Source organism: Nilaparvata lugens, chromosome 4, assembly GCF_014356525.2.
Source record: "Nilaparvata lugens isolate BPH chromosome 4, ASM1435652v1, whole genome shotgun sequence".
Classification (NCBI taxonomy): domain Eukaryota; kingdom Metazoa; phylum Arthropoda; class Insecta; order Hemiptera; family Delphacidae; genus Nilaparvata; species Nilaparvata lugens.
Window position 1 is genome coordinate 22084895 of NC_052507.1, and position 12846 is coordinate 22097740.

Below are 12846 nucleotides of genomic sequence, written 5' to 3' on the forward strand. Positions count from 1 at the left end.
AATCTAATCAGTCAATCTGATCAATTGATCACTTTTGTTTTTGTGCTCAATGGAAAAATACAAATTAGGCAGTGGAGGATTGAGAATTTGAACGGGAATCATTACAGAATGTGTTGGTACCAGCACGTAGTCCCGTAATAAGCAGATCACTTTGTTTATTAGAGTATCAATAACAGGATGATGACCAGCGCCTGGTGTACCCCTATAGATAAGCAGTGGAATGGAGAAGTTTGATGAAATACGGTGAGAGTGAGATGGGAGAGAGAGAGCGAATTTGAATGCAATGGATCGGTAAGGAAGTGGAGCAATAGATTAGGCTCACTCTAGGGCTAAACGCCTGCCGAGCCTTGCAATGCGTCCCGCATTCACACTCGGCTTATTCGAGTAGCCTGAGCTGATCTTGCCACAATTCAGACCTGTCGATTGCTTATTGCCTCGACTCAGTAGCACCGTAACTGCCTCAAAGTCGTCAAAGCATTCCAAGAGGACTCCAGTTATTTACCGTGCTAGAAATTATCGTCACTATAGTGCTACTGAAAATTATTATCGATGTGCTACTGCAAACTACCAAGAAACTGAAAATGAATCCACTTTTATGTATCATTGATATAATCAAATAAAGAAAAGAATCTGCATAGACACGTACGATATAGGAAATATACGAATGTATCATGTCTGAACTGATTAACTTGAAAATTTGCATAAAGATTCCTAATCTACCGAGGATGGTCAGAGACCTTTTTTGATTGCTATCAATAAATTAATTCCAATTCAATTTAAAACAAATTCATTCAATTTGTGATTAAGTTTACGCAATGATAAAAGTCCAACCTAATAGACTTTCCTGTAATTAATTCCCGTGGTGTTATGGTTAGCACGCGCGACTCATGAATGAAAGATTGCGGGTTTGAGACTGATCAAACTCATTTTTTGGCTGATTATTTCCAACTCAAATTAAGATTATCCACGTCATTTTGACGGAATATTAAATAACTTTTTCTTTTCCATGTTTGCTGTACATAAATTTTCCCCAGTGCAAAGCACGGGTTACCAGCTTGTATTTAATAAAATACTATGAAGATATCATTCTGAGATGAAATAATTTGGGAATGACATCTCTTTATTAACTATCCAATACCAAAAGAAATTTGTTCAACACCGGACCCCCTACTCAAGCTATGCGCCACGAACACGCGCATTTTACATTTTATCAGCTGATAATAAGCTATGCTTATTATATCTGTATTTTACCGTTTCTGTACTGTTTCTTTACTGTTCCTGTACAAATACAGATATAATAAGCATAGCATCAGCTGATGAAAAGTGAAATGCAGTTGTGTTCGTGGCGCATAAGTCTGTACGCACCTATAGATCTACTTAATTTTATTCCTAAAAGCTCATTTGTGATTCTACTTTGATACCTTGCGGATTTAGTGCTGCCACTATTAAATTCTAACCGTGGGTCAAGGGCTATCCCGAAACTATTTCAACAGAAGCCATAATTGCTGTTTGGGTGGGAGAGGTAGCCCTCAGCTGCCGGCCTGTGGTGTCCCCGATAAGCCACAAATCGATTCCCAAGATTACCGCTACGATTTAAACCATCATTGCAAACCTATAGAGCACGACTAAGCTCACTCCACATCACTCATATTAATGGCTTTCGATAATGAGCTCCTGTGCTATAAAATGAATACTCGTGCAGAATTTATATACCGACACTTATTTTCGATAAGATTTTGTTGCAACAACCATTTTTATCGAGCTATAATTCCACACACAAATGAGTGTAAGTTCCATAAACTGTCAGTGGGCTTTTATAGAAGCGTACAGACGACAGAGTATTCACCGCCTGAATAAACTAGGAGATCGTTAACTCACGTCTACATCAATCACATGACTACTTACCTTTTCACTTATAAAAAATCTAACTCACTTAATCCTGAATCATTTAATCTTAAAAATCACACAGCTGTGATTCTAGTGGAGAAGATTGTTTTAATTTTCGGAACAAAATATTTCAAATTTATATTTATTTTACAGTTTCGAGTGCTAAGTAAAAAGGAATTTTGTTATCAATTCAGATCTTAATCTTTCTAAATTCAAATTAATAATTGTTTCAAGTGTTTGTGAGAAAATTAGACAAATTTTATTAAGTGAAGGAAACATAACCTTTTTTCTGGACTATTTTAATGAATCAAAATTCGGGGGAGGAACAGTTTTGGGCTGTGCCTGTTGATCCTCCCCAAATTATTTTAAATAATAATTTTGTATCATTGAATCAATAAAATAATAATAATAAAATAATAAAACTTATGTTATGTTATGTTAATCCTTTCTACTTACATACAAAATGGGAAATACTGTGGGAAAATATTCGATCGTTTATCGAGTTCTCATTGATTATTACTACATTTATTGATAATTCTTATTTCTGCTATATTTCCGTTAGTGATCGTATTTGATTTGATCGTACATATTCAGACCTTCAAATTTTGAGATGGCTTGAAGTTCCATGAAATTGAACTAAGAAGGATTGTCTAATCATTCTTCATAAATAAAACCGTTATGGGTCCTACATTGGCAAAACCTTCATAATATAAAAATGGTAATAATTATAATATTTGTATGACTTTCATTGTCCTCGAAGTATATCCTTTACAAGTCCCTTGAAAACTTTCCCAGTCAAGCGATGGTTCAACCTTGTCTAATATGAATATTGTACCTGTCATTGGGCCCTTTCACTGTTATACAATTTCAACCGGTTCTGCCTATTTATCTTGTTGATCCAAAAACACGGCAGTAATATGACCAAAAAACTTTCGTTCATAGCTGAGTTTGTACTCGGAACTTCTTGGTTTCTACGAATCCAGTATCTGGCGACTCTAGAAACCTTCTTTAAAACATTTCTAGCAAAAAAGTGTGCTAAAGTAAAGTATAGGCAAATATCATGAACATTTCGGGAGTAATTTGAACAATGCCTCCATTGAATGAGATCTTTTCATTGTGGATTTAATTATAGTAACTTATTTCATCCCTTGACTTTATTAATACTTTTTTGACACTTCTCCTTAATAATATCTTAAACTTCCCAGTTCCAATGTATACGTTTTCAATTTTCAAAATTAGTAGAGCGTAGATGAATTCTTCCATTCTCGTTTTCCTCCCATCTTGCCTCTCACATTGTTATGATGCCAGGGACGTTTTGATGTTATCACAATCAAGAAGAATATTGAAGTCTCTCCAGAATTGCAATGAAGATTGATGGACATAACAGATGCAGTATTTCATGGTTTGATTGATTGAAAAATGATGCTGTCTCATTATTGTATACTATATCAACTTCGCCAATTCCGCAAAGCTATTTGTCAATCAAGCGTTATTTTCTCTTCGAAAGAATTCCGACGTTACTGGTCGCGAAAAAGTGATTTTCAGAGCTTGTTCTGTATAAGTTCAAAATGTTCTTTCGAGGAATCATTACGTCACAATTTATTCCTCTCTCAATTGACGCTCTTTCCAATAACTCAGTACTTCTCCTAAATAATAAGAATATCTTGTGAATTTTCGTAATCCTCCCTATAACTGTATAAATCCCCGTTACTCTTCTTTCGAACTGCAATAGCACATTTCTTAACTATAATTATTGATCATACCACTCGTTTTCACATGCATTACAACTTCATATACATACAAAGATGGCACAGTTAATAGACCAAGCTTTTTAAATAAAGGCCTACAAGAGTCTAACCTATTCACTTTCTCTATACATCTGAGTGCCTTCTTTTGAATCTTAAACACTCTGTCCATATTTTGTTGAGATGAATTACCCCATACTAAAATAGCATACCTAATATGAGATAGTATAAGTCCATGGTAAGCAGTTAACAGTAGTTTTTTATCATTCAGCCTAGCAAGCTGCCGCAGGACAAATACCCCAGATGATATCTTATTACATATCCTCTCAATGTAAGGATGCCATGTTAATTTCCTGTCCAATAAAATTCCCAAGAATGCTACTTTCTCTTCTTGGTCTAATTCATTTTCCTCTACAAACACATTTATTTCTCTATCCTCTACTGAATATATTTACTTTTGAATTGTAGGAATTGACATTTCTTACTATTTATTGTTAATTGCCTTTGCTTCAAGAATTGGACAATTGACTGTACTCCAGTAAAAGCATTTATTTCTAGACTATCTAATAAATAATTGTTAAAGATAAGCGATGTGTCATCAGCAAACAACAGAGCTCTGTGATCTTTTAACTCTTTTGGTAATTGGTTCACATACAACAGAAACAGTAAGGGACCCAGAATTGAGCCTTGAGGTACTCCAGCCTGGACCTCCAGTTTTTGAGATTTAATTTTTACTATTTCATTCCCATCCACCTTGGTAAGCTCAACACACTGGTTTCTACCTATGAGATATGATTCAAACCATTTTAGTTCTATACCATTCACACCTACAGTTTTTAGTATTTCCAATAATATTCTATGGTTCACACAATCAAAAGCTTTGGATAAATCAAGAAATATTGCGGCTGCCTTCTCACCTGAATCTATTATATCTATTAGTCTTTCAACAAGGGATACTATTGCAGTCTTAGTAGATTTCCCTTTCTGGAACCCATGCTGTTCATCACATATGAAATTAATTTCTTCCAGGTGCATCAATAACCTATTTAAAACTACTCTTTCAAAAATTTTACTTATTACATTTAGAATACTAATGGGTCTATAATTTTCAACTCTTTCAGAATCACCGCTCTTGAAAATTGGCAAAATTTTTCCTTGTTTCAGATCATCAGGGAAAATACCCTGCTCTAGTGAAGTATTAAGGAGATGCAATAAAGGGTCCAGTAATTCATTTTCACATTCTTTTAAAATTTTGCTTGAGACCCCATCCAATCCTACTGTTTTTTTGTTATTCAAATTTTTTATTATTCTTGACAACTCATCTCTTGATAATGGATGAAATTTAAATACCTTTTCAATTGGCTCAGCATTTAATGTAGTTGTATTATAAGTATTAGTGTTCAGTGACTTTTGGAGATTATATGCAACCTGTTGATAATATTTATTGAAAAAGTTACAAATGTCTATACTATCATCCATATAATTTCCATGTTCATCGATTATCCTAGGGACATTAGTAACTGTATCCTTTTGAGCTGCTCTCCTATTTCTATTAATTACCTCCCAAACAGCAGAGTTAAAATTGGTACTAGTTGTTAATATTTCAGCTGTTTTCTTACACTTAGCTTTCCTCACTTCTTTTGCATAGTTTTTCTTAGACATTTGTATTTGACCTCACTCGGAACATCCCTCACTAATTTAAATTCCTCATAAGCTTCCCTAACAATATTTCTTTGAGTAAGGATATCTTCAGTTATCCATTCATCTACTTTGTTTAATTTACTTTTTACTTTGACTTTTTTTATCGGACAGCATACACTAATGTGAAATCTTAGAGTATCAATGAATTGCTTATATTTGTAATTTAGGTTACAACTGTTATAAACACTACTCCAATTTTCTTGAAGCAGTTCCTGCTTCAAACAATTTATATTTCCTAGCTCATATTGCTGAATTTCTTTCACAAAAGTTTTTTTTCTGCTTGGATTCTGGCCCTGCAACTTAACATCTAAAATTTGATAGTTATGATCTGATAGATCTGAGCTACCTAACCTGACATTACAACCTTCTATATTTGTGAGGATATTATCAATAATTGTCTGTGAAGTTCGAGTTACTCTTGTATATTCGTGGACCTTAATTTCTAAATTATTCATATTAATAATATCTCTAATATCCTCTGTCATTTTATCCTGCCTGGCAAAATCGGTATTGAAATCTCCTACTACTATAACATTTGTGAAACGAGCGGTTGTAATTTCCAAAAGTGTATGGAGCAGCTCACAAAATTTTTGCCAGTCTCCATTTGGTGACCTATAGATACCTAACACTACTACCTCAAATCGATCATCAATTTTTAACCTTAGTCCCGTCACCTCTAAATCCATCTCAACAGAAAATCTCTTAACAAAATCCAGTTCATAAGTTTGGGTATGTTTAGCATTGCTAGTGAATATACATACACCACCACTTCTATGAGCTATTCTACAAAATTCTGATCTCAGTGAATAGCCTGGAATCCTAACTTGATTTATTTCCTTTATTTTTAAGCCATGCTCTGTGAAAATAACAATGTCAGGATCCTCCTGTTAAAGAAATACTTCTAATCTGTCAATTTTGTTGCGAAGATACTGAATATTTTGATGATAAATACTAAAAACCTTACCATCTTGTGCTACTCTATCTCTAGCATTTGTAGCTATTTCCCTTTCCCTGTTTTGAGCCAATTTACTAAAAAATCGTTATTTGTTTTTTTGACTGTTTTTAAACCAGAGGATTGCAAACGGCTTTCAATCAGCTCTGCCAATCTATTACAAAAGATTACTTTGCCAGATCGATTTAGATGCAACCCATGATTAGTGAAGTTATGTCTTTTCAGCCTTTCATTTAGAAAACAAATCCCCATAAAATAAATTTGAAATTTATTGTTCAGATTGTTTGAGAATTTCTAACAATAAGTTATGATGTTTGATACTTGATGTGGTTTTCCCTCATAGGATGACAATTTATCGAAAACGGTTATACGTGAACATAATTCTAATAACAATCCATGTTTTGCTATCTGCGAATTTTATTTGCAATACAATTTAATAGATAATCCATTTTGGTGTTTCTAGAAGTACAATGAGGATATTAAAACTTCACTACCAATATTTGCAACCTTCTGTTATCGAACTCTGTAACTTGCAAATTTTTTTGATAAAATCTTCATTTTATGCTGAATATTATTATCAATTATTGTAATACGAATTATCCATTAAAACGAATTTTCCAATATGGTAGCTCACAGATCCAAGAAAATTGATACTCAAGTGATTTTTAGAAATATAACTTCAACATTATTCATTGAAGATGATCGTTTAACATTCTTATTTTTGCGATCTGAGAACCATCATATTCAAAAAAGGCATAAATGACGCACAACACACTTGAAACAGTATACTACTTTTAAAATTGGAAGAAGATTTAAGAATGTCATCAGAAGAAAATTAATGCAGCTATGTAGGGTGTATTATGTTAATAATGAGATTCCACTTTTCCAGTGAAAAGGCCTTCAATTATTGTATTCGTATTTTTCGTCACAATTTTCATAGAATTTTAATAGGAATTTTTCTTGAAAATCGAAACGCACATACTGAACAGCGACTTTCTAGTGGTATTGGTGGTTGTCAAAATGACTCAGAAAATGAAGTTGCCGCAAAGTGAGTGGAATGAGTGAGAGAGTGTGTGAGAGGGTGTGAGGGGTTGGCCTGTTTTCATTAATTGGAAGTCAGCTGCCGCACACCAGATATGCAGTCCACTTTTTAATAGGAAATATTGTGCAACCCATCCTCAAAGCCAGTCCTGTCGTCAACCTCAGTATGAAATTCTGGGCTGCGTTCAGACTCTCAACTCTTAATTGAAACCTCATGTCGAGTTTTCTAATACTCTGCTGGCAAAAGAATAAGTTGACTGGGAATGTTTCAGTCTCAGTGAGAGAATTTTCGGAAATTCAATTTAAATATTTATTGAACCTGAAATAGAAGTTCCTTATAAAGACGTTCTGTCATTTTTGTAATCTGCTTTTCCTAATCTCTATGATGGTGATTTATCTTCGTCGATGAACAAGTCGCAATAAGCGATTTGATTGGAAGCTAACGTTTTTGAACATAATACCAATCTGCTAATAATTAATGATGTCAGATACTCAATCTTTTTTACGCATTAATTGAAAATAAGAGCAGTTTTTCCAATTATTCTATCAAGTAAGAAACTAAGATGCGATTTCCAATAAATGATTAAACTTTTTCGAATTATTTGACGGGCATGAAATCTATTTTACTGTGAATTTAATAATGTTTCCAGTCGGTTAAGTTGGTTGGATTTGAACTTGGTTCAAATTCACAACTAGGCAAATTTGGTAAAATTATTACCACAAATACCAACAGAACGATCATGAGGAAATAGAATTAGAAAGTAGGAAATGGAAACAGCCAGAAAAACACCAAGCTAGAAAAAATAGAACTACGTAATGAAAATTTTTATGGAATCGAAATCCAAACTGATCAATCAAAAGTCATAACAAAACTCAAAATCAAACTGAATCCTTTGAATCGTTAAAAATTCTATTTCAATTGATGTGAAATTTAGCGATTCAACACTACAAAGAAACGTACCACAACTCCCATTACATTTTTTCATAAAATCATGCCAAACGATTTGAAGGTGAAACTGAACTTCATTGCACCTTGCTCCAATGAACAAAGCTCCAAGCTGCATTTCTATTTTCGTGGAAAGGCTAGGCCTACATCAATTTTTCCATTTTTGAAATTCCATCAGGAATCATATTTATACGAAATATTGATTTCAACACAACAACATTTGCCAAAAGAAGCAGACCAATTTATCAATTCACATAACAGAAGAGAAAACGAACCGCGAATCACATTTACCCTCTAATTGTACAGAATAATACAATAACAATCAACTAAGAATTTTTCTCACTACTGTATATGAAAAATGTATTCAATTGAGAAATCATTCTGATTAAACGTAGTGAATTCAAATACAAGAACTCGATCGCAAAGAGATAGAACTATAAGAAGTGATTTTAGGATAATATTGAAGACTGAAAATGAAAATTTATCTATGGCCATTATCAAAGTCAAAGTAGAACAATTAAACATTATATTTCATTTTGAATTCTTATTGATTTCAGTTGAGAGATAGGATCATGAATTTTACATTTTCAAGTGTCTGATTGAAATTAAGATCAAGTTGAAAAAATTCCAAGTTTTCCCGAAAACGATCAAAGTCAAAACACATTTTAATCATTCCGTAATGTAAGTCAAATTGAAGTATGAAAAGACAGAATTACCAGAAACGAGGGGATGGTAGTGTTGAGGAGGTGAGTAGCGCTCAACAGGTCTACAGTGCTAAGTATAGGAGAGAAGTGACTTACTGGAGGCAGTGCTGGAGTCGGAGGCGGCAAATAGCTCTGGCAGTCGGCCAGAGTGCCTCCAGTGCGGCCCTATGCCGCTTTGCCGTCTTTCTGCCACAGCACCCGGCCGCCTCCGCCCGCGCTCGCAAAGCGCAAGATCACCACCCCCAACCCCTTACCACCACCGCCTCCCCACCCCACTACCACCATGCTTCGCTCACATCACTCCTCACTTTGCAAGTAAAAGGAGAAATAAATGCTTGCTGCTTTCTCAATGTTCAAGGAATAGTGTTTGTTATGAATAGTTGCTTTCAAATGTGCCATTCATAGCACATTTGATAGCTAGTTGAGTGCTGAAGTGCACGTTTCGAATAAAAATAATATTTTTTGTTAATGAAATCATAAATAAGTTACAAGTTTGCTCATTTCTTATACTGCTAAAATTTAGTCCTACTGCATCAGTGAGGATAGAATGTAAATTCAATACTCACAATACTCAATACTCAATATTCAATACTCACAATTCAATACTCACTGTACTGTATACATTTTTTTATATAATTTTAAATTGCTTTAGGTAACAAAAACCGACAGATTATTGCTAGTCCACTTAATTTTCCACTAGCAGGTAACCCGTGCTCCGCAAGGGTCTGTTTAAAGCACAAATAGATTGACTTTTGTTTTACAGTTCCTTGCTTATATTGAAAGTATTAACAACTGTGATAATTTACAATAGAGAAACGATTTTATTTGGCTTTCATCTTACATAGACTATCCATCATAAATTGAATAAATATGTTTTGATTACTAGAATTATGATTATTCGATTAATAAAAATGAAAATAGGACTTTATTCATTCTTGGTGAATTAATAATCTACATGCAAAATTCAAGTTTATCAGTTCAGTGCGGTTCAGACGTGATGATGCGTAGTTCATGTATTTCCAATCTCTTGTATGTATAAGCCAATTCTTTTCTTCATTATTTTATAGATTTTTTATGGAGAGTCACTCATAATATGTGTCTCAAATTCCTTGGAAATCGTCAACTAATTAAATCGATCACTAATAAAAAATTGGTGAATATTTACTACTCTTAAAAATAAAAATAGATTTAATTGTACTTAAAAGATCTGCAATTTCCAACATTTTTCTTCAGTATGCAGTGCACATAAATCGAAAGAGAGCTTCAGTTATCTGTCAGGGAAATGGAAAGAAAATCAATTAACAGTTGTACTCCTATGAATCAATTTTCCTTTAATTAATTCTCTAGTAGGTACCAGTGGGACTACAAACAGGGTTGCTGGATATCTTAATTTGGAGATCTTTAAGGGAAGGAATCAAAGGGATACAAAGTCTTTCACAAATCTCTATATGAATTCCAGGGGCATCCAGCAAAAACGAATGTTGTTGAGTCGACTGTTCGACCAGTTCCCAATGCAGAAAAGCATCAATCTCCTAGATGTGGGTTTTGGTTTGGGCGTGATCTGCCGACGTCTAGGACGGCAGGCATTGTTGTCTGATAACATTCATACAGTTCAGATTTCAATGTGCTAAAACAGCTGATCAAATAACAGTTTGTTATTCATGTTTATTGACCGAGCGAAGTGAGGTTTAAGATTCAAGTCGACGGTTTGGCATTTCTCTTAATGTTTAAATGTTTGAATGTTCAAATGTTTAAATGTTCATATGTTGCGCATTTACGGCGAAACGCGGTAATATTCATGAAATTTGACAGGTATGTTCCTTTTTACTTTCCTTGCCCTACTACCATAGGTAAGGAAAGTATTGCTTTCCAAAAAAAATTAAGGTACCCAAATTTCAAGTTTTCTATACGTTTCAAGGACCCCTGAGTCCAAAAACATGATTTTTGGGTATTGGTCTGTGTGTGTATATGTGTGTGTGTGTGTGGTGTGTGTGTGTGTGTGTTGTGTGTGTGTGTGTGTGGTGTGTGTGTGTGTGTGTGTGTGTGTGTGTGTGTGTGTGTGTATGTCTGTGTGTGTATGTCTGTGAACACGATAACTCCATTCCTAATTGACCGATTGACTTGAAATTTTAAACTTAAGGTCCTTATACCATGAGGACCCGACAATAAGAAATTCAATAAAATTCAATTCAAGATGGCGGAAAAAATGGCGGATAATGACTAAAAAAACATGTTTTTCACGGTTTTCTCGAAAACTGCTCTAACGATTTTCTTCAAATTTATACCATGGATAGCTATTTATAAGCCCCATCAACTGGCATAAGTCTCATTCCAGGGAAAATTTCAGGAGCTCCGTAATATTCTTGAGAAAAATGGCGGATAATGACTAAAAAAACATGTTTTTCACGGTTTTCTCGAAAACGGCTCCAAAGATTCCTTCAAATTTATACCATGGATAGCTATTTATAAGCCCTATCAACTGGCATGAGTCTCATTTCTGGGAAAATTCCAGGAGCTCCGTAATATGCTTGAGAAAAATGGCGGATAATGACTAAAAATCCATGTTTTTTTACGGTTTTCTCGAAAACTGCTCTAACGATTTTCTTCAAATTTATACCATGGATAGCTATTTATAAGCCCTATCAAATGACATGAGTTTTTCTTCTGGGAAAATTGCAGTAGCTCCGTAATATTCTTGAGAAAAATGGCGGCGTACTAAAAAACATGTTTTTCACGATTTTTTCGAAAATAACTTGACCGATTTTTTTCAAATTCATACCCTGTATAGTTATTCATCAGCTCTATCAACTGGTATGAGTCTTCTCTCTGGGAAACCAATGGGGGTCCACCCCATCCTTGGAAAATGGACTTAGTAACCTCCTTCTCGTGCATGAGGTGGGTAGGTAGCGCAGTTCATAAAAAGAACACATAGTTTAAATGTTTAAATGTTTAAATGTTTAATGTTTAAATGTTTAAATGTTTAAATGTTTAAATGTTTAAATGTTTAAATGTTTAAATGTTTAAATGTTTAATGTTTAAATGTTAAATGTTTAAATGTTTAAATGTTTAAATGTTAAATGTTTAATGTTTAAATGTTTAAATGTTTAAATGTTTAAATGTTTAATGTTTAAATGTTTAAATGTTTGAATGTTTAAATGTTTAATGTTTAAATGTTTAAATGTTTAAATGTTTAAATGTTTAAATTTTAAATGTTTAAATGTTTAAATGTTTAATGTTTAAATGTTAAATGTTTAAATGTTTAAATGTTTAAATGTTTAATGTTTAAATGTTTAAATGTTTAAATGTTTAATGTTAAATGTTTAAATGTTTAAATGTTTAAATGTTTAAATGTTTAAATGTTTAAATGTTTAAATGTTTAAATGTTTAAATGTTAAATGTTTAAATGTTTAAATGTTTAAATGTTTAATGTTTAAATGTTTAAATGTTTAAATGTTTAAATGTTTAAATGTTTAAATGTTTGAATGTTCAGATGTTCAAATGTTTATATGTTGCGCATTTACGGCGAAACGCGGTAATAGATTTTCATGAAATTTGACAGGTATGTTCCTTTTTTAATTGCGCGTCGACGTATATACAAGGTTTTTGGAAATTTGCATTTCAAGTATAATATAAAAGGAAAAAGGAGCCTCCTTCATACGCCAATATTTGAGTGAAATTCGGACTATAGAATTATTCATCAAAAATCAGCTGACAAGTAATTTCACAGATGTGTGGAGAAGCCAGTCTATTGCTGTATTTCCATAAGGTCTATAGTTTCAATCAGGTACTTGTGGATGAGAATACTGCGTGAGGTCTACTGTTCACAGAACTACTAGTTATCTAAGATTATCAAAACATATAGAATATTAT

At 33.4% G+C, this 12846-nt stretch overlaps 1 protein-coding gene across 5 annotated transcripts in view; it reads right to left on the reverse strand.

The window, feature by feature from the left end:
- The window catches only part of LOC111057994 (synaptic vesicular amine transporter), a 106522-nt gene that overhangs the window by 71758 nt on the left and 21918 nt on the right, over positions 1-12846 (reverse strand). The window contains exon 1 of one of the 5 annotated variants that reach the window (XM_039426957.1): positions 9073-9148. The exons of 2 other annotated variants lie outside the window; for them this stretch is intronic. The gene's annotated coding sequence lies outside the window, so the exon portion shown is untranslated. Of the gene's footprint in view, positions 1-8988; positions 9180-12846 lie in introns of those variants that run through there. 2 more of the 5 variants (XM_022345485.2, XM_022345484.2) reach the window with 2 other exon arrangements.